Raw genomic sequence first — 25,025 nt, 5'->3', positions numbered from 1 at the left:
CTAAATCACATAAGTAACATTGATAAATAAAGTCATTCTTTTGTCTTGAGCAGCAAAAAACAAATCATTCTCTAACTCTTGAGAAGTTCAATAATTTTTAAAAAAGATATTAAGAAGCATATAGCTACATCACAAAAGAAATTGTTAACAAAAACAAATGATTTTGACTACATCATGTTAACTTCATATATTGGAACATTACATACTATTGTATATACTAAGCAAAAAAATAATTATTATATCATCAGAATTATTTTCCTCTAGTACTCGAGGTTAATGAATATTTGTTCTTACGATAGAACAATTTACTTCATCAGAATAGTGGTACCTCATATTCCGCTAAACTTCAAACTCACTCAACGACAATAAAATCACAACAAAGTGTAGCATGAACAAACATTTTTTGTGTCTTATCCAAAAAGTCATGACCTTTACAAGAAGTCACAACCCTTTGGAAAAGTCACAACCCTTTGGAAAAGTCACAACCATTTGGAAAAGACACAACTTATCTAAAAAGTCACAACCTAAGTTAGGGATATATGAATTTATACTACAATAAAAATTGACCTAGTAAAAACACCAACTGGCGTTATTATAAGTAAGATGGACTTTTATTTCGTTAAAAATACTAAAATATTAAGAAATAGTAAATCGATAAAACAAAAAAAACAATGTTTATATAGTAATAACTATTTTGAAGCAAACTCGTGACAATCTAAATCACATAAGTAGCATTGATAAATAAAGTCATTCTCTTGTCTTGGGCACCAGAAAAACAAATCGTGACAATTCTCTAATTCTTGAGAGGTTGAATAATTTTGAAAAAAGATATTCAGAAGCATATATCTACATCAAAAGAGAAATTGTTAACAAAAGTAAATGAATTTAGACTACAATAAAAATTAAACTAATAAAAACTTCAACTCGCATTATTACAAGTCATATAAAGTTTTCTTCGTCGAAAATACTTAAATATTAAGAAATAGTAATTCAATAATATAAAAAGGGAAATGTTTATATAGTAATAATTATTTTGAAGCAAACAACCTAACAATCTAAATCACATAAGTAGCATTAATAAATAAAGTCATTCTTTTGTCTTGAGCATCAAAAAACAAATCGTGACAATTCTCTAAATCTTGCGAAGTTTAATAATTTTTAATAAAGATTGTTGCTACTCAAAATACACGCAAGTGTACGTGGTCGCACAAGTAGTATAGATTATTCAAGAAACGAGTTATCGTTCCCAAGGGACTTATGATCAACTTATATTCACTCACTTCTACAACTAAAAATAACCAAGTAACCTTTTTAAGAGTTGTTGATTTAGTTAAGTATCTACTAATAATTATGCACTAAATGAAAGTAACTAATTGTGAACAACTTTGATATAATATGGTTCAAGCAAGTTTTAAAAACAATTCCAGGGTTGCAGCATGCATTGAATATCATGCATCATATTTTAAGATTAGACACTAGATTTATTTTATGGTGCGCAAGAATAAAATAGTAATACAAGAATATATAAGTAATTTGGATTGACAACCGAAAATCAATTCTTAAAGACTCAAACATTCAACACATAATTCATAACTACAGCCCCAAAACTAAGGCGTTAGCTACTCATGCTATTAGAAAACAAGAAAATACTATAGTTCATGCAATTTCTGGAAAATAGAAGAGCTAAAGGATCAAAACCTATTACAAGCTTGAATTCTTGCCCTTGCACACTAAATCAAAAGTACAACAACTTTTTATGGAGCCCTAAGGATCTATTTATACTAGTAGGAAAAGTTGGTAACCAATCCCACTCAAATTAGAAATCCTATCTAATGTTAAAAACTTGAAAAATTCGGAGAACAGGTGGCGTGTCGCGCCCCTTATCGCGCCTTAAGGTTTCTTCTCTCATTTAGCTCCTGGCCCGCCGCGCCAAACAGAGCGCCTAGGCAGTGCCTCTGAGGTTTCCCTTCTGCCGCGTCGCGCCTCTCAGTACGCCTCAACAGGCTCTCTGAAGTACCATCAGTGGCGCGCCGCGCCAACCAATGCGCCATCCACTGGTGATTTTTGCATTAGCCATTTTCCTTCATCTCTTTGCTCCTTCTTCCATCTTCCTAATTCATATTCCATCAATATTTCCTGAAACAACTAATCACATGTGTAAGTATGCAATCATCACAAGTTAAACTAGAATTCAAGCTAATAAATCAAGATTGTCATCAAACATCATCACTTCGTAGGCCAATTTCGACTACTCAGGTATATAAATATGCCTAAGATCATCACCCCACACTTAGAGTTTTGTTTGTCCTCAAACAATCTTTAAACTATGGACTCTTTTTCATAATCCTTGGCTTTATCAACCCACCTCAAAACCAACCAAACATATTTAATCATGATCTTGTAGTTCACATTGGATGCAACAATTCACAACATTTATACCAAGTACCCTCATGCTCAAAGAATGACCTTTTTGTCACTTTTCCGGGGTAATGCAAATTCATACCACACATCAATTAGATAATCCTACACAAGCCATGAATGCCCTCACTTGTTTATGCTTAATTAAGCCTTTCAGTCAAGCACTTTCAACATCAATAAGGCCTATCTTTCTAACAAACACTCCCTCTCACAAAAGAAATTCTTACTTTCCTCAACATACCATAAGCTTGCCCATAGTGTATTCTTACTTTCACATTATATTTCTCAAGGAATCAAGAGGACTTTCATTTGGTTGTAATGTCGGCTTAAGGTAAGGGAGGGAATATTTTAGACATCATTTCAGTGACTACACCTCCCTAATGCACATGTCATTATATTGCCAACAATTTTCTTTATAGCTCTTCTTTCCTCCTAGTATATACTTCATGACTATTTACTCTTTTTGTTGCTCCATATATATATATATATATATGTTTTTGCACTAGCCACCCAAACTATAGATTTTTAACAACCGAGTAAGGTACACACTATCCTTGATAGGATCAGGGCCAATGTTCCGAGCATAATTCTAAATTAGCCACCCTCAATTTTAGTCGAGGTGCACATTGTCACTAAGGACCAGGGCCAATACAGAATTTTCTTGTTCCCACAATGTAGCAATTCACCCTTAGCTATATCAACCAACATTTTCCACCCTTCTTTTCAACATAGTGAATTAAGGATAGGATCAAAAAGACTTGGTCTCAAACAACGGGTTTTGGCTTATCATGTGGTTTAGCAATAAACAAGGCTTAAAGGCTCAATGGGGCTTTACTAGGGATGATTTCAATGGTAGGCATACAAGTAGAGGTAAGAATTGGCTATTTCAAAGAAGCGCCTCAATCACATTCCTTAAGTCATACAAACTACTAATTCAACACACACAAGGCAAGTTCTAGATATCAAGTTTTAAGAAAGAACCAATGAATTCTCACCACACATGGCATTATGACACATATAAGGATATATCAACCAACATGCTTCTACAACTTGCATTACGGTATCATTACACAATTAAGCCCATATAGTTTTATTTTGAGTCACAACTAAGAACATATGCTTGTTACAAGGTCAACAATTTATTGCATTCTTCCAAATATGACTACCCATGACCTTTGACTAACCTTTCTGGACATAGTTTCAAAAGGCCACGGTTGTTTTCTTAATCCTACTCTTCTATTTGACTAATTTTCCCTTAAGACGGTCGTCATCCATCCATCATTGGGAACTGTCACTCCTATGACGATTCTGAGACTCGATAAAGCAATAACTAGTCCTATTCGGTTCAAAGGGACAATCCTCAGTAAAAGTACCGAAAACAAACGCTGAGGAACCCAAAATAAAAAAAAATTAACCAAAAAAAACTACTACTAGACTCGATAAAGCAGTAAACAACTATATACAACAGAGACATATTACCCCACCCCACACTTTAAAAATAAGCACTGTCCTCAGTGCACAATGAAAGCAAAGTATAGAGTTAGGAATACTCCCTCGGGCCTCTAGGCCTCGCCGTCATCGTGATCAAACGCCATCAAGGCATTCGCCTCCTCATCCACAACATCAGCCTCCTCATCATCATCCATCTCTTCGTCAGCAGTGGCCTCATCATCATCCAAAGGCTCTAAAAATGCAGGACCAGTCCGGCATAAGAAAGCTGCACTCTCAGTCAATGGGTAGCGCTCCACCATGGTTTCCATCTCTGCATCTGTGACTGGTCGGCCACCTATCCGCAGCTGCAATTTCGCCATCCCAAACATTCTTTCCATGACACTGTCATCACGGGCTTGCCGTTCTGGAGCAGACAAGAAAGGTCCATGGGACGTGTCGAGGGCCTTTGTGCGGGTTACATCACTATTTTACCCATCAGATCCGGGTGATAGGCAACGGTCATGTCTAGTGTTTCCTCTTCAATTCCTTCAGCCCTCAGAAAATGGGTGATTAACCCACCGTAACAGAATCGTCACCTTAAATTGTTCTTAAATTTCATCATATTTTGCCTCAGGATCGCCCTAACATTAATAGGCATTCCATTCATCAGCATATAGACTAATACCACCCTATCCCGTGTCACATCAGTCAAATGTTTAGCAGGCAACAACACACTACAGACTATCTTCAGCCACACCCGAGCAATTTGATTAAAGTTAGCAAAATGTAGGGTATTATGCCTCCCTTTATCCTTACTCCGGTCCCACCTAGCAGTCGAATCAACCCCACACAAGGTATGTCGGATATCCCTATAAGGAGGTTTATCTTTCAAGTTATTAAACTCATCAGGGTCACAATTCGGGGTACCTAACAACTCATTCAGAATTCGGGCAAAAAGCTTGACATCTTTCCCCCTAATAGGCACAGTCTTATATTTTGTTTCAGTTAGCCAATTAGCATAAAATTCTCTTACTAACGTCAAATTGCAATCTCCCGGATTAGCAAATATAAACTGCAAACCCAACTCATGAACAACCCGATATATATCAGGAAATTGTGACTGTAACCTTACCTCATTCACAAATTCGTCACCCATATACTTCGCTTCTTTCTGGCAATCGAACCATTCCCACCCATACCGTTCCACAGCCTTTTTGCCAAATTTTTGTACCGGTTCCTTACTGCTAGAGGATCCGAAAGCTTCCCCTTTTCTACTCTACTTTGAACCCGCCATATTTTGGTTTTTGGAGCCATCTCAACCTGTTAAGACAAGAAAACTAAAGAAACGGAAAAATTTTTTAAAAAAAATCAGGGGGGTTCGGGCATGAACAGTGAGAAAAATGGAGACTGGATGACGGTTTAGAAGGGAAAGGGAAGTGAAGAATGGTGAAAGTAAGTAGTGGAGGAGTGGGGAAGTGGAGAGTTTATAGGTGGTGGAGGGGAAGAAGAAGAGTTTTGGGAAGGAGAAGGGAGAAAGGTTTGAGGGATTTTGGGGGTTGGATAGGTTAGGATTTAGTTGGGGAAGTTGAAAGAATGTGGAAGAAAAGGAGTGGGGGTTAATGGAGGTAGTGGGAAGTGAAGAAGATGAAGAGGGAAGAATGTGGGGGATTGGAATAGGTGTGGGTCGGTGGGGAGAAGATGAAATGGTGGATGAATTTGGGATTTGGGGGTTTTGAAGAGGTGGGTCGGGTGATATTTGGGTCATGACCCAAAAAACAAAATTCTGGGCAGTGGGGCGATGGGAGGGGCGACGCGCCTCTCAGCGCGCTTAAGAGGCGTCTCTGAACTTTGACGCCAGGTGCGACGCGCCAGACAGTGCGCCTCGCTCGAGAAAGATTTTTTTTTTTAAGTTACAAAGAATGAAAAAAAATACAATTTCATCTAAGACTAATAACTAAAAGAACTTCCCAGATTCTACGAATTAAACTATGCTTCAATTCAAAATGTCACACACGAACTCCCTATTTATTCCACATTGGTCATGGGTTGCCTCCCAAGTAGCGCTTGATTTAACGTCGCGGCACGACACAGCTTGGATCATTCATCATTTAACTCAAGAACCTCCCGATCACAATCCGAATCCTCACCGAAATAGTGCTTCACTCTTTGCCCATTAACCAAGAACGTAGGGCCAGTCTCACCTTGAAGTTCAACTGCCCCATGTTGAGTCATTCTAACCACTTTGAATGGACCACTCCACTTTGACCTTAGTTTTCTGGGGAATAACCTTAGTCTAGAGTTGAAGAGTAGTACATATCTCCTGGATTGAAGGTACAAGCTATAATGTGCTTGTCATGCCACCTCTTCGTCTTTTCTTTGTATAGCTTTGGCATTCTCATAAGCATGGAGCCTAAACTCCTCAAGTTCATGCAGCTGATTCACTCTCTTTTTACCGGCTAGCTCAGGGTCTAAGTTCAGCTTCTTAATTGCCCACTATGCTTGATGCTCCAATTCCACCGGAAGGTGACATGCTTTCCCAAATACTATGTGATAGGGAGAGGTCCCTATTGGTGTCTTGTACGCAGTCCTATATGCCCACAACGCATCATCTAGTTTATCAGACCAATCCTTCCTTTGCGCATTCACCATTTTTTGCAAAATTTGCTTCACTTCTCTATTTGAAACCTCCACTTGACCACTTGTTTGAGGATGGTAAGTTGTAGCAACCTTATGACGAATATCATACTTAGCAAGAAGATTCTTAACAAGATGGTTAATGAAACGCTTACCTCCATCACTTATAATTTCCCTTGGAGTGCCTAAGCGAGTGAAGATGTGCTTCTTGATGAATTTTATCACCACCCTTGAATCATTGGAAGGAAGAGCTACAGCCTCCACCCATTTACTAACATAATCCACAGCCACAAGAATGTATTGGTTTCCACTAGATGGTAGGAAGGGACCCATGAAGTCAATACCCCACACATCAAAGATTTCCACCTCCAAAATGTTACTGAGCGGCGTCTCATTTCTTCTTGAAATAGTACCCAGCCATTGGCATTTATCACAACCCTTCACAAAAGCAACAGAATCTTTAAATAGTGAGGGCCAAAAGAAACCAGATTGTAGTACCTTATGAGCAGTGCGCTCTCCTCCATGATGACCTCCATATGGGCTAGCATGACAACTTTCCAGCACTTTGTGAACCTCATACTCCGGGATGCACCTTCTCACTACCCTGTCTACCCCTTGTTTGAACAAGAATGGTTCATCCCAAATGTAGAACTTGGCATCATGTTTAAGTTTATTCTTTTGTTGGGTGGTAGCACCCGGAGGATAGTCACCATTTACTATCAGATTCACTATGTCTGCATACCATGACACTTGAGAGATATCCAATGCCATTAATTGTTCATCCGGAAACTCTTCCCAGATTTGCTCACCTTCATTCACATGTGAAAAATCTTCCAACCTAGATAAGTGGTCTGCTATTTAATTTTCCGTACCCTTCCTATCCTTGATTTTGAGGTCGAATTCTTGGAGAAGCAGTATCCATCGAATCAACCTTGGTTTAGCATCCTTCTTGTTGAATAGGTACCTAATAGCTGCATGGTCAGTAAAAACAATCACTTTAGTACCTACCAAATACGATCTGAACTTGTCGAAGGCAAACACTAGAGCCAGCATCTCCTTCTCAGTCACTGTGTAATTAGCTTGTGTAGAATCAAGGGTCTTGCTTGCATAATAGATTGAGTGGAACACTTTATTTTTTCTTTGTCCCAACACTGCACCCACTGCTACATCGCTTGCATCACACATGAGTTCAAAAGGTAATTCCCAATTAGGGGTAATTAAAATGGGAGCCTCAATTAAGTTCCTCTTCAGCATATCAAAAGCCTTCACGCACATCTTATTAAAAGCAAACTTCACCTCTTTCTCCAGAAGACTACACATGGGTCTTGCTATCTTGGAAAAATCCTTGATAAATCGCCTGTAGAAACCTGCATGACCAAGAAAACTATGCACACCTTTTACAGAAATGGGCGGGGTAGTTTCTGTATAACTTCTACCTTAGCCTTATCAACCTCCAAACCAGATTTAGATACCTTGTGTCCCAACACTATCCCCTCTCTTACCGAAAAATGACACTTTTCCCTGTTTAGAATTAAGTTAGTGTCTTCACATCTAGCAAGCACTTTATCAAGATTTCAGAGACATACCTCAAAAGACTTCCCAAAGACGGAGAAATCATCCATGAACACTTCGACAAAGTCTTCCACCATATCATGAAAAATGGCCATCATACACCTTTGAAAAGTCGTCGGTGCATTGCAAAGTCCGAATGGCATGCGTTTGAAAGCATATGTACCATACAGACAAGTGAATGTGGTCTTCTCCTGATCTTCGGGTGCAATTAGGATCTGGTTGTAACCTGAATAGCCATCTAGGAAACAATAGTACTCCTTCCCTGCTAACCTGTCAAGCATTTGATCAATAAAGGGAACGGGGTAGTGATCTTTCCGAGTAGCCTCATTAAATTTCCGGTAATCCATACAAATTCGCCACCCTATCACTGTTCTAGTAGGAATTAGCTCATTCTTTTCGTTCCTTACCACAGTCATACCTCCCTTCTTGGGAACATATTGCACGGGACTTACCCACTTACTATCAGAGATTGGGTAAACAACGCCAACATCTAACCACTTGATCACTTCCTTTCGTACTACTTCTTTCATCAAAGGATTTAGACGCCGTTGATGTTGTGCACTTGGTTTGTGATCATCTTCCATGTAAATTTTGTGCATACACAATGCTGGATTAATCCCATGAATATCAGCCATTTGCCATCCAATTGCTTTCTTTCTCCGTTTCAAGATTCTTAATGTTGCCTCAACCTGTAAATCAGACAATTCTGCAGAAAGTATAACAGGCAGAGTTTCATTAGTACCCAAATAAGCATACCTTAGGTGGGCTGGCAAAGCTTTTAGCTCCAACTTAGGAGCCTCTTCAATTGATGGTTTTGGAGGGGGTCCTAACTCACGATTTAAAGACTTCACTTGAATCCTATGAGTTTCTACTTCTGCTAGATTTAAGCATGATTCAGTCTCTTGCACTTCAGCATCTCCCTCTAACTGTTGACCCACTAACACTCTTTCTAATGGGTCTTCGGGCAAAACTAACTGTGACTCTATTATACTATCAATCACAGTAATAGCGGACAACTCTTCATAAATAGAAGGTAATTTTAAAGCGCGATAAACATCAAATACCTCTACCTTATCATGTGCCCTCATGGTCAATTGACCAGCTGCAACATCAATCAATGCACTACCTGTAGCCAAAAAAGGTCGTCCCAAGATAAATGGGACTTCAAAATCGGGCTCAAAGTCTAAGACCACAAAATCTACTAGAAAACTCAATGAACCTACTTGCACTAACATATCTTCTACCACCCCTTCTGGCCTAGCAATGGATCTATCTACAAGTTGGAGAATAACAGTGGTTCGCTTTGGACTACCCAACCCAAGCTTTTGGTACAAAGATAGAGGCATTAAATTTATACTTGTCCCCAAATCACACAACCCCCGGGCATGAACACTTTGTCCAATTGTAATCTACACAGTAAAACTACCCGGATCTTTTAACTTTTTGGGAAATCTGTTTTGAATCCTTGAGTTGCACTCCTCAGTAAGTGCTACAGTTTCATATTCAGTGAGTCTCCTCTTGTTAGCCACTATGTCCTACACGTATTTAGCATACTTCGGGATACCCTGCAAAATGTCAACCAAAGGTAGATTAATGTGAACCTGTTTAAGGAGAGAGAGAAACTTACCGAAGCATTCATCTTTATTCAGCTTTTTGAGCCTCTGTGGAAATGGAGGTGGTAATTTCTTTTGAGGAATGGGTACCTCAGCATTGGAGCTTTTTACTACCTCTTCCACATTCTTTTCTTTGTTACTTGCCTCAGTGTCTCTCTTCTTTGGAGCTAGTTCCTCTAATTGCAACCCACTTCTAGTACTTACCGCATGCAATTGCTTTGGATTGGGCTCAGTATCGCCGGGCAGCCCCCCTTGGGGACACAAGTTCAATGAATTAGCCACTTGTGCAACTTGTTTCTCTAAACTCATTTGGGACATCTGGATGTTTCTAATGTTCTCATCCTGCTTATCTATGCTAGCATTTAATTTGGTCCCTATTTCAGTCATGAGCTTTTGGAGTAGCTCTTCATTGGTCATCCCTCTTTTTGGTGCACTAGCATTTGAGCCTTGGTTAGAATTGTAGTATTGTTGCCTAGCCCCTTAAGAATGGTATTGGTTAACCCCTTGCGTCTGATTTTGGTTTTGGTTCCCACCCCATGAGAAGTTAGGATGCTTTTTCCAACTAGGGTTGTAAGTGTTACCATAATTCTGTTGCACTCCACTCCTTTGTGCATTACCCACATAGTTTACTGAATCCGGGTTTGCTTCGCATTGCTCTGTTTCATGAGTTCCACTACCACATACCTCACACCAATTTGCTGCTTATTGTACTACATTTACCGGGGCCTGATTTAGAGCTATTTGTTTGAATTGCAATGTAATGTTATGTTGCATTGCATCTAATTTAGCATTAATGGCAGTAGCTTGGTCTACATCTAAGATCCCTGCAGCCTTTTGGGTTGGAATTCTAGACATTTCACCCTCATGCCCTTGGTTCCCTTCAGAAAGTTTATCGAGTAAGGCGAAAAATTCTTCACTTGTTATGGCTAGTGCTTGTCCACCTGCTGCACTATTAAGAAGAGAACGAGAATTATAGTCTAAACCTTCGAAGAAAGTATGACAAAGTACCTCATTGGTTTGCATGTGGTGTGGGAAAGAATTCAACATTTGTTTGAAACGTGCCCATGCTTGGTATATGTCCTCTCCTTGCTTTTGAGCAAAGTTTATTATCTCACCCCTCAGCTTGGCGGTTTTCTTGGAGGGAAAAAATCGACTCAAGAACTTCTTTGCTAGATCATCCCAAGTAGTGATGGAGTTTGGTGGCTCAGAGTCTAACCAACGCCTTGCAGCTCCTAACAATGAGTATGGGAACAAAGTCAACCTTACATAGTCTGATGATACTCCAATTGGGATGTATGTATTGGTAATGTCTATGAAAGTTCTAAGATGGACTTGAGGATCCATATGGGGAAGACTAGTGAATTGTCCATTAGTATGAAGGATATGCACCATGTTCTGCTTTAGTTCAAATCTACCCCCCGGTGGAGGTTTCCTGATACTGGATGCTAAGTTGGCGGTGAGTGGGACTGCCACATCACGGACTGGTCTTGCAGGAACAACAGGAGGTCCTCCTTGGTTATTTGGGTTCCTTGGGTTATCCACGTTTTCTGGGTTATTCACGTTTTATTGATTATCATCATCAAAGTTTCCCGGAATACCTAATCCCAATTCACCTTGTTGTCCCTGGTTCATTTTTCTGTGTTGGCGTAAAACTCTTTCCGGTTCGTTGTAAGGTTCGACGAGATTTCCTTTCCGAGCCAGACCTGAAAATCAAGTACCTGCAATACACAAGCTAAGATCAAGTAATTAATATCTGAATAGATTGAGTGTAGGCTTAAGAAGATTGAATATAAATCAATTTCTAAGTCCCCGGCAGCGGCGCCAAAAACTTGTTGCTTCCCAAAATACACGCAAGTGTACGTGGTCGCACAAGTAGTATATATTATTCAAGAAACGAGTTATCGTTCCCAAGGGACTTATGATCAACTTATATTCACTCACTTCTACAACTAAAAATAACCAAGTAACCTTTTTAAGAGTTGTTGATTTAGTTAAGTATCTACTAATAATTATGCACTAAATGAAAGTAACTAATTGTGAACAACTGTGATATAATATGGTTCAAGCAAGTTTTAAAAACAATTCTAGGGCTGCAACATACATTGAATATCATGCATCATATCATTGGCTTAGAATTCACTTCAGTTGTCAAATTACTGGTTTATAGGGTTGATAGTATGGTCCGGGTGGTTCGCCTCTTGCCGCCTACCCCAGTTAGCCATCTAACTACATCGTTGAGCGGGGATAAATAAACTAACTGGCAAGCATGTATATTTCATCCTATTTCGTAACCAAGCAAGGTGTTCGTCTGGGCGTCACTCCTGAACACTAATCACCTCAATTTAATGGGTGGACCGAGCTCTCTATATTCTCTGGTCTATCTAATCCCTCCTCGTTCGATTTTAAGATTAGACACTAGATTTATTTTATGGTGCGCAAGCATAAAATAGTAATACAAGAATATAGAAGTAATTTGGATTGACAATCGAAAATCAATTCTTAAAGCCTCAAATATTCAACACATAATTCATAGCTACAGCCCCAGAACTAAGGCGTTTAGCTACTCATGCTATTAGAAAACAAGAAAATACTATAGTTCATTCAATTTCTGGAAAATAGAAGAGTTAAAGGATCAAAATCTATTACAAGCTTGAATTCTTGCCCTTGCACACTAAATCAAAAGTACAACCACTTTTTATGGAGCCCTAAGGATCTATTTATACTAGTAGGAAAAGTTGGTAACCAATCCCACTCAAATTAGAAATCCTATCTAATGTTAAAAACTTGAAAAAGTCGGAGAACAGGTGGCGTGTCGCGCCCCTTATCGCGCCTTAAGGTTTTTTCCCTCATTTATCTCCTGGCGCGCCGCTCCAAGCAGAGCGCCTGGGCAGTGCCTCTGAGGTTTCCCTTCTGCCGCGTCGCGCCTCTCAGTACGCCTCAACAGGCTCTCTGAAGTACCATCAGTGGCGCGCCGCGCCAACCAGTGCGCCAGCCACTAGTGATTTTTGCCGTAGCCATTTTCCTTCATCTCCTTGCTCCTTCTTCCATCTTCCCAATTCATATTCCATCAATATTTCCTGAAACAACCAATCACATGTGTAAGTATGCAATCATCACAAGTTAAACTAGAATTCAAGCTAATAAATCAAGATTGTCATCAAACATCATCACTTCGTAGGCCAATTTTGACTACTTAGGTATATAAATATGCCTAAGATCAAAGATATTCAAAAGCATATATCTACGTCACAAGAGAAATTGTTAACAAAAACAAATGAATTTAGACTACATCATGTTAACTTCATATATTGGAACATTACATACTACTGTTTATACTAAGAAAAAAAAATATCATATCATCAAAATTATTTTCTTCAAGTACCCGAGGTTAAGAAATGTACCCTCTTACGATAGAACAATTTACTTCATCAGAATAGTGGTACCTCATATTCCGTTAAACTTCGAACTCACTCAGCGACAATAAATCACACAATTTTTTTTAAAATGCAAGTAGAAGAAGAAGAGTAGAAGATTAAAAAAAATTGTGGCTGAAAAATGAGAGGAAACCCCTCTATTTATAGTTAACAAAGGGTAATATGAGCAAATATTTTTTGTGTCTTATTGAAAATTCATGACCTTTCCAAGAAGTCACAACCCTTTGGAAATGTCACAACTTATTAAAAAAGTCATAACTATTTGAAAAAGTCACAACTCTTTGGAAAAGTCATAACTCATCGAAAAATCACAACCCTTTGAAAAAAGTCACAACTTATCAGAAAAGTCACAACTCATCGAAAAAGTCACAACCTAAGTTAGGGATATTATAGTAATTTAACATTCCAGTTAGGAGTTCATGCTTTTAAGGTAATATAGAGATATATGTACGATGTTGAAAATGTTAGATTCAGTTGAACGTATTAGCTTTATACTCTATCACTTCACCTTTTTCGATCAAGAAAGTTCTTCTGCTAACAGTAAAGTTATGAATTATATTCACCGTTCTTGTGATTTTCATCTAGGCCTTTCCGATAGGATCTCCTCTAGTACCTTATGTTTCGAGATCAGTTTTGAATGTGACAGAAGGTGTAAAGATGGTACAAATAGAGAGAGCATGGTTTGGAGAATCTACTTGTTCCGATTCTAGTACATCACTCTCCTCCAACAGTCTTGGCCTAGATAGATTCTGGGGACTCTTTGTCATGGCTGTAATTGCTGCAGTTTTGGGTCTCATCATCTTTCTAACGAAATTCGTACATGAGCATTGGTACATCATAAGACGATCTAATCTTTCATTGCGCGAAAGAAGCAGAACCTTGGCCAGGAAGAATCTATAAAGTTCAAATTCTAGCACCTTTTTATTGTGAAATGTTCATGAACATCAATATTATTGTCATTGTCAAGCTAACATTGGATGTTGTTTCGATCATATATAGGTGACAATAATTAGTACATAATAAACTCACCAAAGATTGAAATAAATCATCGTGTATAATCAACTCTCTTTATGGTTATTGCGCGCGCTTACTTTAACGTTCGATGAAAAAAGTTTACTTTGCTACTTTGTTTAGTTGTTGGAGATATTATTTCACCTAATTAATGATTCTAATAATTGCAAGAACATGAATATTGTATATTTCAGACCAACGTCATGACTCATGATGGCATAATCAACATCGAAGACATTTAAAAATTATTTTTGTTTGAGATGAGGTGTTTAGTTCATAATACAAGTTAAAAGGCAAGCATATATAAAATAGCGCATCTATTTATGTATAAAATTTTACTTAACGAGCATAAATAAAAATTGACAATATAATAAAATGAGCAATTCAAAAATAAAGAAAGTTAGTACTCCTTTTTACTTTAGCAAACAGATAGTTTTGAAGATACTTAGCACCTTCTATTAATGTTAATATATTTATGCATATGCGACAGATGAATAAGAAGGCAAAGATATGAATGTAGAGAGGACAAACTGGTTGCCAAAGAATTGGAACTTCAAAATGAAACTTCGCACCTCTAGAGCCACTATAGGAAATATTGATAAATATTATTATGAACCGTTCTTCGAGGAAAAAATTTCCTTCAAAGAATGAGGTGCTTTATCGATAATTCCGACAGTGGCTCTAGAAGTGTGAATTTTCGTTTCAAAGTTTCAATTCTCTGAAAAGCAGCTCAGCCTCTCTACATTCACCCTACCGATCTATTCACCTATCACATCCTTCATTTCGGTGTACCCTATTTACTTAGAAGGTCTTATTTATAGCTAGTCAAGTATCATCTGAATTAAAGAAATCTGGTCAATGCAATTAATATTCTTTCCATTATTAATATATTCTACTTAATTTATTCTTATGGTCTAGAAAATACAATGAATCTGGTCAATTTCTTACTAAAAATTCTTTTTATTTTATAATTTTCCTTTTCTTTCTTCTAGAAAACATAAATTATTTTTCTAAAAAAATCTGGTCAATGCACTTTATTTTATTTATCTTATATATATATTCTACTTAATTTAGTGTTATTGTTTTAAAAAAATACAATTAATCTGGTCACTTTGAATAGAATTTCTAACTAATTTTATTTTATATTATAATTTTTTTTTTCTCTTCTCCAAAAATCACAAATTATTTTTTAAAAAGTAAATACATGAAAAACAATATAAAAAGGCCTTCCAGAGATCATTTTGCCCTATTCAAAGATTTGTATAGCATAACAATATTGCTAAATTATTAAATTATTTTCCTAACAAGTAAATCTACAAAATGTATTTGTAATTTTAAATTCTAATCAAACATATAAAACAAGATGTGTAAATAAATTTGAACAGAAGTGTCAAGTTGTCAACTATAGGGTAATTGTAGATAGATGGAAAGAATATTACTGAATATATAAGTTATTTCCTCTTAACAAGGTGAGTAAATAAATTGTATTAGCTGCCTCTTATAAGCATGGATTTCAAACTAGCTAGGCACCTCAACTTGGATATATAAAAAGTATTCGGTGAAAACATTATAAATTACGGTTGCAAAATAAAATTAATAAATAAATATTTAAATTGAGGTATGTATATCTCATTTTCACTAAAGAAATTCAAGTCCATTGAGTTATAATTAATATTTCAGCAAGTAACTCCTCCAAGATAAATATTATGTAACTAAAGTTCTAGAAAAATGGTGAGTCGAAAGTTCCCCCAAAAGAACATTTTCATTCAACAAAAAATTATACTATGTCATTTAATAGTTTCTTATTGATTTGAAGGAAACTTTTTTGCCAAAGATTAAAATAATTTGTAAGTAATTAATTAAACTTGAATAAATATTTTTTACCCGTATTTACACCAAATCATGAAATATAGATTTTGGAAAGAAATCATCCGGAAGTCGCATAACCAACAAAATTCATTATCTAACACACAAAAAACTGAAAAGATCTCTTAATTCATGTGAAATCACCCCTAAATTCCCAAAAGAGACTCTAAAAATGGTTATAATGTACGTACTCCCCCAACTCCCTATCGAGGGTTCTATAAAGGTTTCACAAAGTAATCGAGTGGAAGTTGTATCACCACAGTATTTATGGGCTAACACATATGAAAAACTTAGAAAATCACCTGATTCATGTAAATTGACCCCTAAATGCCCAAAATAGACTCTAAAAATGGTAAGATTGTATATCCTACTCCCCCAACTCCCTACGGAGGGTTCCATAAATTTTTCGCAAAGAAATCATCCAGATGTCGTATAGCTAAAACACTCATGGGCTAACACACACGGAAAAAAATATGAGAAAATCACCTAATTCATGTAAATTGGCCCCTAAATTCCCAAAATGGACTATGAAAATGGTGAGGCTATACTTACTGCTTGTCCAACTCCTTACGGAGGGTCCCGTAAAGGTTTCACAAGGAAACCATCCAGAAGCCGTATCACCAAAATATTCATAGACCAACACACACAAAAAAATTAAGAAAATTGCCTAGTTATTGTAAATTGACCCCTAAATGCCCAAAATGAACTCTGAAAATGGTAAGACTGTGTACTTCTTCCCCAACTCCCTATGGAAGGTTCTGTAAAAGTTTCGCAAAGAATTCATCCGGAGGTCGTATCACCAAAAAATTCATGGGATAACACAAAAAAAAATGGAAAAAATATCTTAATTCCTTTAAATTGGACCATATATGCCCAAAATGGACTCTAAAGATGGTAAGACTATGGATACTGTTCGCCCTACCTAGGTGTCAAGCAGCTGCATGGGATTATATCTCCAATCCTGGTTTCCGTACGTACCTCGAGATGGTGGATTCGGCCGAGAATCCGCAAGTTATCGTCACCCTTGCACTAGAAATCTCTTCCTCCTTCTATCCCAAGCCTAGAGCAGCCTTTGAGGGTTTATGGGGAGATCCTCATCTCTTTTTGGTGTTTTGGGAAAAAGGAGAAAATAAGGCTTCGCGTCATTTAAGTTATGTCTCTGACCTTCCCGCTCTGGCGCTCCCTAGCTCGCTGGAGCCCCGCCGCCGTAGCGGAACCTGTCCTGCTCTGGTGCTCCCTAGCTCGCTGGACCCCCGCCGCCCTAGCGGAACCTGTCCCGCTCTAGCGAGATGATGGGTCCAGTCCTCCCGACATTTTTCCTTTCCTAATTAACGACGGTTCGGATCGTTACACATAAATATAAAATGAGGTCAATGCAATTAATTTTCTTTCCATTATTAATATATTCTACTTAATTTATTCTTATGGTCTAGAAAATACAATGAATCTGGTCAATTACTTACTAAAAATTCTTTTTATTTTATAATTTTCCTTTTCTTTCTTCTAGAAAACATAGATTATTTTTCTAAAAAAATCTGGTCAATGCAATTTATTTTATTTCTCTTATATATATATATATATATATATATATATATATATATATATTCTACTTAATTTAGTCTTATTGTTTATAAAACATAATTAATCTGGTCACTTTGAATCTATAGAATTTCTTACTAATTTTATTCTAGTTTATAATTTTTCTTTTCTCTCCTCCAAAAATCATAAATTATTCTTTAAAAAGTAAATAAATGAAAACCAATCTAAAAAGGCCTTTCAGAGATCATTTTGTCCTAGTCAAAGATTTGTAGACGCTTGATGAATTAGCATAACAATATTGCTAAATTATTAAATTATTTTCCTAAAAAGTAAATCTACAAAATGTATTTGAAATTTTAAATTCTACTCAAATATATAAAACAAGATGTGTAAATAAATTTGAACAGAAGTGTCAAGTTGTCAATTATAGAGTAATATATATATATAAAGCAGGATCTCCAGCTCGCTGATGTGGCATGCCTCAATGATTCAGGAAATCTATTTTTCTATTTTTTCAGATTCCCTTCCCCCCCCCCCCCCCCCTAATTTCCATGTAAATGGATTATAATTAAGGCTACAATAATTAATACATTCTAATTAATTATTAAACAACGTTTAGTAAAGAGCAAGATCGTTCAAATTAATATACATTCAAGTAAATTGAAGAAGATGAAAAGGCCATAAACCTTTCATCTTCCAAAACTGTTTATTTTAGTATATAAAATAAAAGGACTAGAGAATATGTAACCAAGTACTCTTTCAATTTGCTTCTTTTCCTTGTGAGATGTGCAGATTTCTTAAAGAAGAGAAAGAGAGTCGTCCTTCTGAAATGGGCAATTTCAAGGGTTTAAATATGTGTCTACAACTATTTGAATGATCCTTTTATCATTTCTTGGTAAGATTTTAATCAATAATTTCTCCGATAGGAGATGCATACGAGGAGAAAAAAAATCCACTCCGATGGAGGAATCATTTGTGGTCAAGCCAACAAAAAGAGATATCACCAGCAAAAACAGAGAGTTTTGGAACCAGATTCACATGAAATCCATTGTGCACAGAAGATAAAATAAAACGAAGCAACAAGGGAACAGGTGGCCTCCATCCTGGCTTCAGCTACAAGAAAGAAAGAGTTGAAACATACTTACATGAATATACAGAGGCTCTTTTTATTACTTTATTAAAATAATGAATTTTTCAATGGTGACGTTATTAACTTCTTTCCACTTTTTTGTTTTACTAATTCCTTTAGTCCTTTATTTTCCTGTTTTATTTTCCTTCTGCATTTTTAATTAGTTAATGTTCTCAACTATAATAAAATATATAATCCCCTTAATATGAATCAAATATAATTTCGTAATTCAAGTGTCAATATTGATACTATTTGATACTCTTGTGATCCTGTTAGATCATCAACACATTCACTTACCATTTCAAGACGTAAAAACACCAACAATATGGACATGAAATTACTAGACATTTGTTGAATGTTACACTTATATCATGGGTAGGAATGTTGACCGGATTTTTTTTCCTATTGTGATGACAATCGGAATAGTGAATTGTAGTAGAGCGTGATTAAGTGATCAATGGATTCTCACGAGAATCGAAACACTTATAAATATTATATTTTGAAATCACAAATAATTTGATATATTTTGTAACTTTTTCTATCTTCAACTTTTTTCATTGTAACATAAAATGATGAGGTATTTTAAAGAGAAAATTGATTATGGAAGATTTCTTATAAAATTAGAAGGAGATAAATAAAAATAAATGATAGTTAGAAGTAATGAATATATAAAGACTATAGTGATGGTAGAAAATGGAAAATGAAAAAAACATAAAGAGGAATAAGGAAATGAAAAAGGAAAGAAAAGATTTCATGTAATATAAAATTTAAGTTTAATTTACAATTAATAGTGCATTTAGTTTGTTCCATATATATTCGAGAATCATTGCCGCTGATCTCTTCTTCCGTCGTCCTACCTTTTTTTTGCCAATTTTTTTAAACTTTTTTAATTTCATCTTATCTGTGAAATCTGGAAAAAAAATTAATATATATTATTTATTTCTCTTCATCATTACTATACTTTATTGTTTTTTTTTAAATCTTTCCTTATCATTACTACAATTTATTACTTTTTATTAAATTCTTTTTCCCACGTTCTATTTTTTTTTTTAATTTTCTAAAAAGAAAAAAATGTAATCAACTTTGCTCCTTATTAACATAATTTAATATTATACCTTCTATATATATATATATATATATATATATATATATATATCTCCTTCTTTTTATAATCATAACTATGTTCTTCCAATTGATTTTTCTCTTAATCAATCTCATTTAACTTGCTATTAAAATTTGCAGAAAATTTAAAATATATAAAATAATTATAAAAGTACTCAAATTATGCTCTAACAAAAAAGAGTTAGAATACTATATACACATAATATTTACACACTTCAATATAATGAAGTCAATTTTCGAAAGAAAAAATAATATATTTATGATAATAAGGAGAAAGATAAATAAAATATTTTTATTTTTAGAAAATAATAGAAATCAATATATATATATATATATATATATATTATAAAATTATGATGATAAAAAGCAGAGATAAGTAAAATTTATTTTTAGAAAACCACAAAAATAAAAGGTAGAAAAAGGAACATAAGGAAAAGAAATATTTAAAAAATATATGTTTATAATGAGGCAAAAAAAATTATGATAATAAAAAGGAGAGATAAGTAAAATTTAATTTTAGAAAACTACAAAATAAAAGGTAGAAAAAGGAATATAAGGAAAAGAAATATTTAAAAATATATATTTTTATCTGAAGGCGAAAAGGTAGCATTTTGAAATTCCTTATTTTTTGAAGGTATAACTGATCATTAATTAATAATTTATAATTTATAAATTATAATCAATAATTAATAATATTTTTTTAAATAGAAAAATACTTAAATTCTAAAAAAATAGATAAAGAAAAATTTATCTTAGAGGCATGCCACATCAACAAGTCTAACAATCTCATATATATATATATATATATTGATAAATTGATGATTGATTTTTTGTAGTTTCACATATATTGACAATGCAAGAACCAAAATTAAAGAAAACACACAACTTAATGTTAATCTAAACCATTTGTAGTTGAAGAACCAAAACGTATTTTAATTTTTTAAATCATAGAATAATAAATTAATACTATGAATAGAAAAAGTGATATGACACCTCTCTTTGGTCAAAACTACAACAATCTTTTTTCTTTTTTTCCTTTTTTTGGATTTTTGTTTATTTTTTAATCATTTATGTGTTATAGATAATATTAAAAACTTTAAAAATCCGTTTCTTTAACTCTATTAATTATATTAATTATGCAATGATAAGAAACTAAAATATCATATCTTTAATGTAAGCTTTAGTAATCTTTATTTTCATTTTGTTATTCTAATTTCTAAAATAATTAATAGTCATATTACATTATTTGATATTTTATATTATAGTCATATAAATAGAGATATTGTCAGAGTTATAGAATTCATTACTTTAATAAAAAAAATTATATTTCAAGAGATATTGCCAGATTTATAGAAATCGTCACATTCTTTTTGTTATTATTTTTTTTATGCTTATTATATGCATATTTTAGTTTGACTCAAAAAGTAAGATGCAGATCTCGCCGCCCTAAAGCATCGTACCATTAAAGCCGGTCTTACCTTCTATTATATTAGTAAAGGGCCTTTAGGCTTGACTAATAAGATATTTAGGGCTTTTCCCTTTACTACTATTGAATTATGATCAACTTATGAGTGTGGATGTGGACAAAAACTCCAAAGATTAGTTATGCATTGAATTTGTATTTTATTCTTCGTTTTTAACAATTTATGGTCTAAGAATTATATTGCAAATACATCTTCATTTATATAATACTTAATAAAATTATTCGTGACTTATCATCTTTTACAACTGCGCGAAGCGCTGACAAGTTCACTAGTTGTTTGAGAAAGCGCTTACTCTTTCTGAAAACTAGCCAAAAGGCTCTTTGGAAATCAAGGTTTCCTTTTCTTGTTTAAATGTGAATTTTTTAAAACTCTTTGGGAATACATTGTCCCCATATACTCTTTGAAGAAATGAAATTCAACCTTTATTACTCTTAACTCAACTTGAACTTTAAGTCTTAAAACAAAGTTAAAACATTTGGAAAACTCTAAGAACTTCTCTTGACTTGACTCTTACTTCTCCTGACTTTGATCTTAACTTTCCTTGAATTGGAATATGGATTCAAGGTTCATGATGATTTCATGATGTTTAACAGTACCTTAGAGTATTGAAATCGATTGGAAAATATAGGTACGTTACTAAGGAACTAGTATGGAAAAAAAGGGGGAAAATGGGGTGTAATGGTGTCCCTGGTGCTCTGAGAGGCGCGGGGTGCCAGAGCAAAAAGTTCAGAGAACCCTACTTGGGGCTCTGAGGGGGGTGAAGCCCCAGAGGACAATGTTCGGAGAGCCCTGCTTGGGGTTCTGAGAGGGGCGACGCCCCAGGTGCCTCCGACTTTTCTTCCTCATTTTTCAACTCTAAAACCCCTATTTCGACTTGGTTCTTTCCCCAAAAACTTAGAATCAACTATACCATCAATATATGAAAGATTCTAATTGAATTCACACCTAAATTCATGGATTTGGATCAAACAATTCCTCAACAATTTCAACGAATCAACAATTCAAAGGAACTTCAACAAACCCATCAAGAACTCAATTTCTAAGCCTTCAAGAACATAAATTCACTGAAAGAAATCATGATTGGCGCGTGGGTGAACTAACCCAATGCTATGTGATCTCACATACCTCGTCGGGATCACCCCTTGACGAAATCCACAAGTGATTCTCGAAGATCTTGACGATTCTTGCTTTTTCTCCTCTTCTTTTCTCTTCTCTCAAAACCCTAACTCTTTTTCCAAAAGCGTAAACTGACTAAGATCAGTTTAGACCCCAACTAATTACCAAAAATTGAAATAAAATAATTTGGTAAGGAAAAGACCACAATGCCCTTCTAAAATCCGGATTAGACTTTCCTTAATTGAACAACCCAACTTCAAATGGGCATATGTCACTCACACAAACTCGGAATCACGCAAACTCGGCGGCGTTGTAAAGATAATTTATAGATATTTCCTATGGTATCTGTAAGCACACCTAACTCATCCTGAGCTAGGAGTTATAGTCGTTTGAAGTTGACCAAAAACTCAAACTTAACTTAATTAACCAATTTTCCAGATTTTATTATTTACAAAAATCACTCTTTCTAATTCTAGCTCTTTCTAGTTACGGGGTCTTACAATATCTCCCCCTTGGGAACATTCGTCCTTGAATGAGATTACTCTTACTAGGCTAACAACGTAACATCAAACATGCAGTTCAAACACCTAACAAGCATAATGCAATTACAACATGCCAACTTATAATTGAAATGCCGAGAAAAGGATTAGTACCTTAATTTGAAACTTCTCCAAATTCGAAGAGGTGTGGATAACTCTTTTTTATATCCTCCTCAGCTTCCCAAGTAGCTTCCTCAGCAAATTGGTTCCTCCAAAGGACTTTGACTGATGCTACTTCCTTAGTCCTCAACTTGCGAACTTGGCAATCTAGAATATGGACCGAAATCTCTTGATAAGATAAGTTATTCTTGATCCCAATATCTTCAGTTGGTATAATCAATAAAGGATCGCCCATGCACTTCTTCAACAAGGAGATGTGAAATACCGGATGAACCGCGGCTAATTCTTGTGGTAGCTCCAACTCATAAGCTACATTACCTACCCTTTCGATATTCTGTAAGGGCCAATATACCGAGGACTAAGTTTCCCCTTACCAAATCTCATAACACCTTTCATGGGTGAAACTTTCAAGTACACCAAATTATCTACTTCAAACTCTAATTCCCTTATCCTAACATTAGTGTAGGATTTCTGACAACTCTGCACCGTTTTCAACCTCTCTTGAATCACTTTCACTTTCTCCATAGCTTGATGAACTAACTATGGTCCTATCAACCCTGCTTCACCAGCTTCAAACTATCCAATATGAGATCTGCATCTTCTCCCATAAAGAGCTTCATAAGGAGCCATTTGGATGCTAGAGTTTTAACTATTGTTGTAAGAAAATTCAATAGGAGGTAGGTGATCATCCCAATTACCTTTGAAATAAATCACACAAGCCCTCAACATATCCTCTAAAGTCTGAATAGTACACTCTGCTTGCCCATCTGTCTGAGGATGAAAAGTAGTACTTAAGTTCACATTTGAACCCAAGCCTTTTTGGAATGACTTCTAAACTTGTGCAGTAAATTGAGCACCTCTATCTGAAATAATGGAGATCGGAATCCCATGAAGTCTTACAACCTCTTGAATATACAACTTAGCATAATCTTCTGCTGAATGGGCAGTCTTTACCGGCAAAACGTGGGCTAACTTTGTCATTCTATCAACAATCACCCAAATAGAATCATGCTGCCTGCGAGACCTTGGAAAACCTTTGATGAAGTCCATGTTTATCATCTCCCACTTCCATTCAGGAAGTTCTATATTTTGAGCCAAACCACCGGGCCTTTGATTCTCTATTTTAACTTGTTAGCAATTTGGACACTTAGCAACAAATTCTGCAATGCCCTTCTTCATACTACTCCACCAATAGACTTCTCTCAAGTCACGATACATCTTTGTAGAACCCAGATGAATGGAATATCTGGAGCTATGAGCTTCCTCCATGATCCTTTCTTGTAGTTCATCAAACCTTGGTACACATAATCTACCTTGATACCTCAATACACCACCCCCTCTTGTTCAAAAGCCATTATTTTTTGCTTATGAACATTTGCCTTCAATTCAAGCAAAATTGGGTCTTGGTCTTGCTTCTCTTTTACTTCTGATAGTAATGATGATTCAGCCCCATTCATCACCACTACTCCTCCTTCTGTGGAGTCCATTAGTCGGACTCCCAAGCGTGCAAGTCTGTGCACATCTTTCGTTAGCTCTTTCTTATCTTCCTCAAAATGGGCGGTACTACCCATAGACAACTTGCTCAAGGCATCATCAACAACATCAACCTTACCTAGGTGATACAATATACTTATATCATAATCCTTGAGTAATTCTAACCACCTCTTTCTGAGTAAACACATACTAAAGACTCTTGTGATCGGTGAACACATCTATATGAACACCATAAAGATAATGGCGCCATATTTTCAAAGCAAAATCTACGACATCTAACTCTAGATCATAGGTTGGGTAGTTCCTCTCATGAACTTTCAACTATCTGGTGGCATAAGCTATAACTTTGCCATTCTGCATTAATACACAATCCAAACCAACTCTAGACGCATTACAATAGACAACAAAGCCTTGGATACCTTTTTGCAAGGTCAAAACTAGGGCAATAATCAACCTCTTTTTCAGTTCCTGAAAGCTTTTCTCACAAGCTTCAGACCATTGAA

General features: G+C 35.6%; 1 pseudogene; it reads left to right on the top strand.

The window, feature by feature from the left end:
* Positions 1-14,002, top strand: part of LOC125829134 (glutamate receptor 2.8-like) — a 33,738-nt pseudogene extending 19,736 nt beyond the window's left edge.
* Positions 14,003-25,025: the final 11,023 nt, after the last annotated feature.

This window comes from Solanum verrucosum, unplaced genomic scaffold (assembly GCF_900185275.1).
Source record: "Solanum verrucosum unplaced genomic scaffold, falcon-dt-bn FXZP01000007.1, whole genome shotgun sequence".
Classification (NCBI taxonomy): Eukaryota; Viridiplantae; Streptophyta; class Magnoliopsida; order Solanales; family Solanaceae; genus Solanum; species Solanum verrucosum.
The sequence above is the reverse complement of the archived record's forward strand: the minus strand, read 5'-3'. Positions and strand labels throughout refer to the sequence as shown.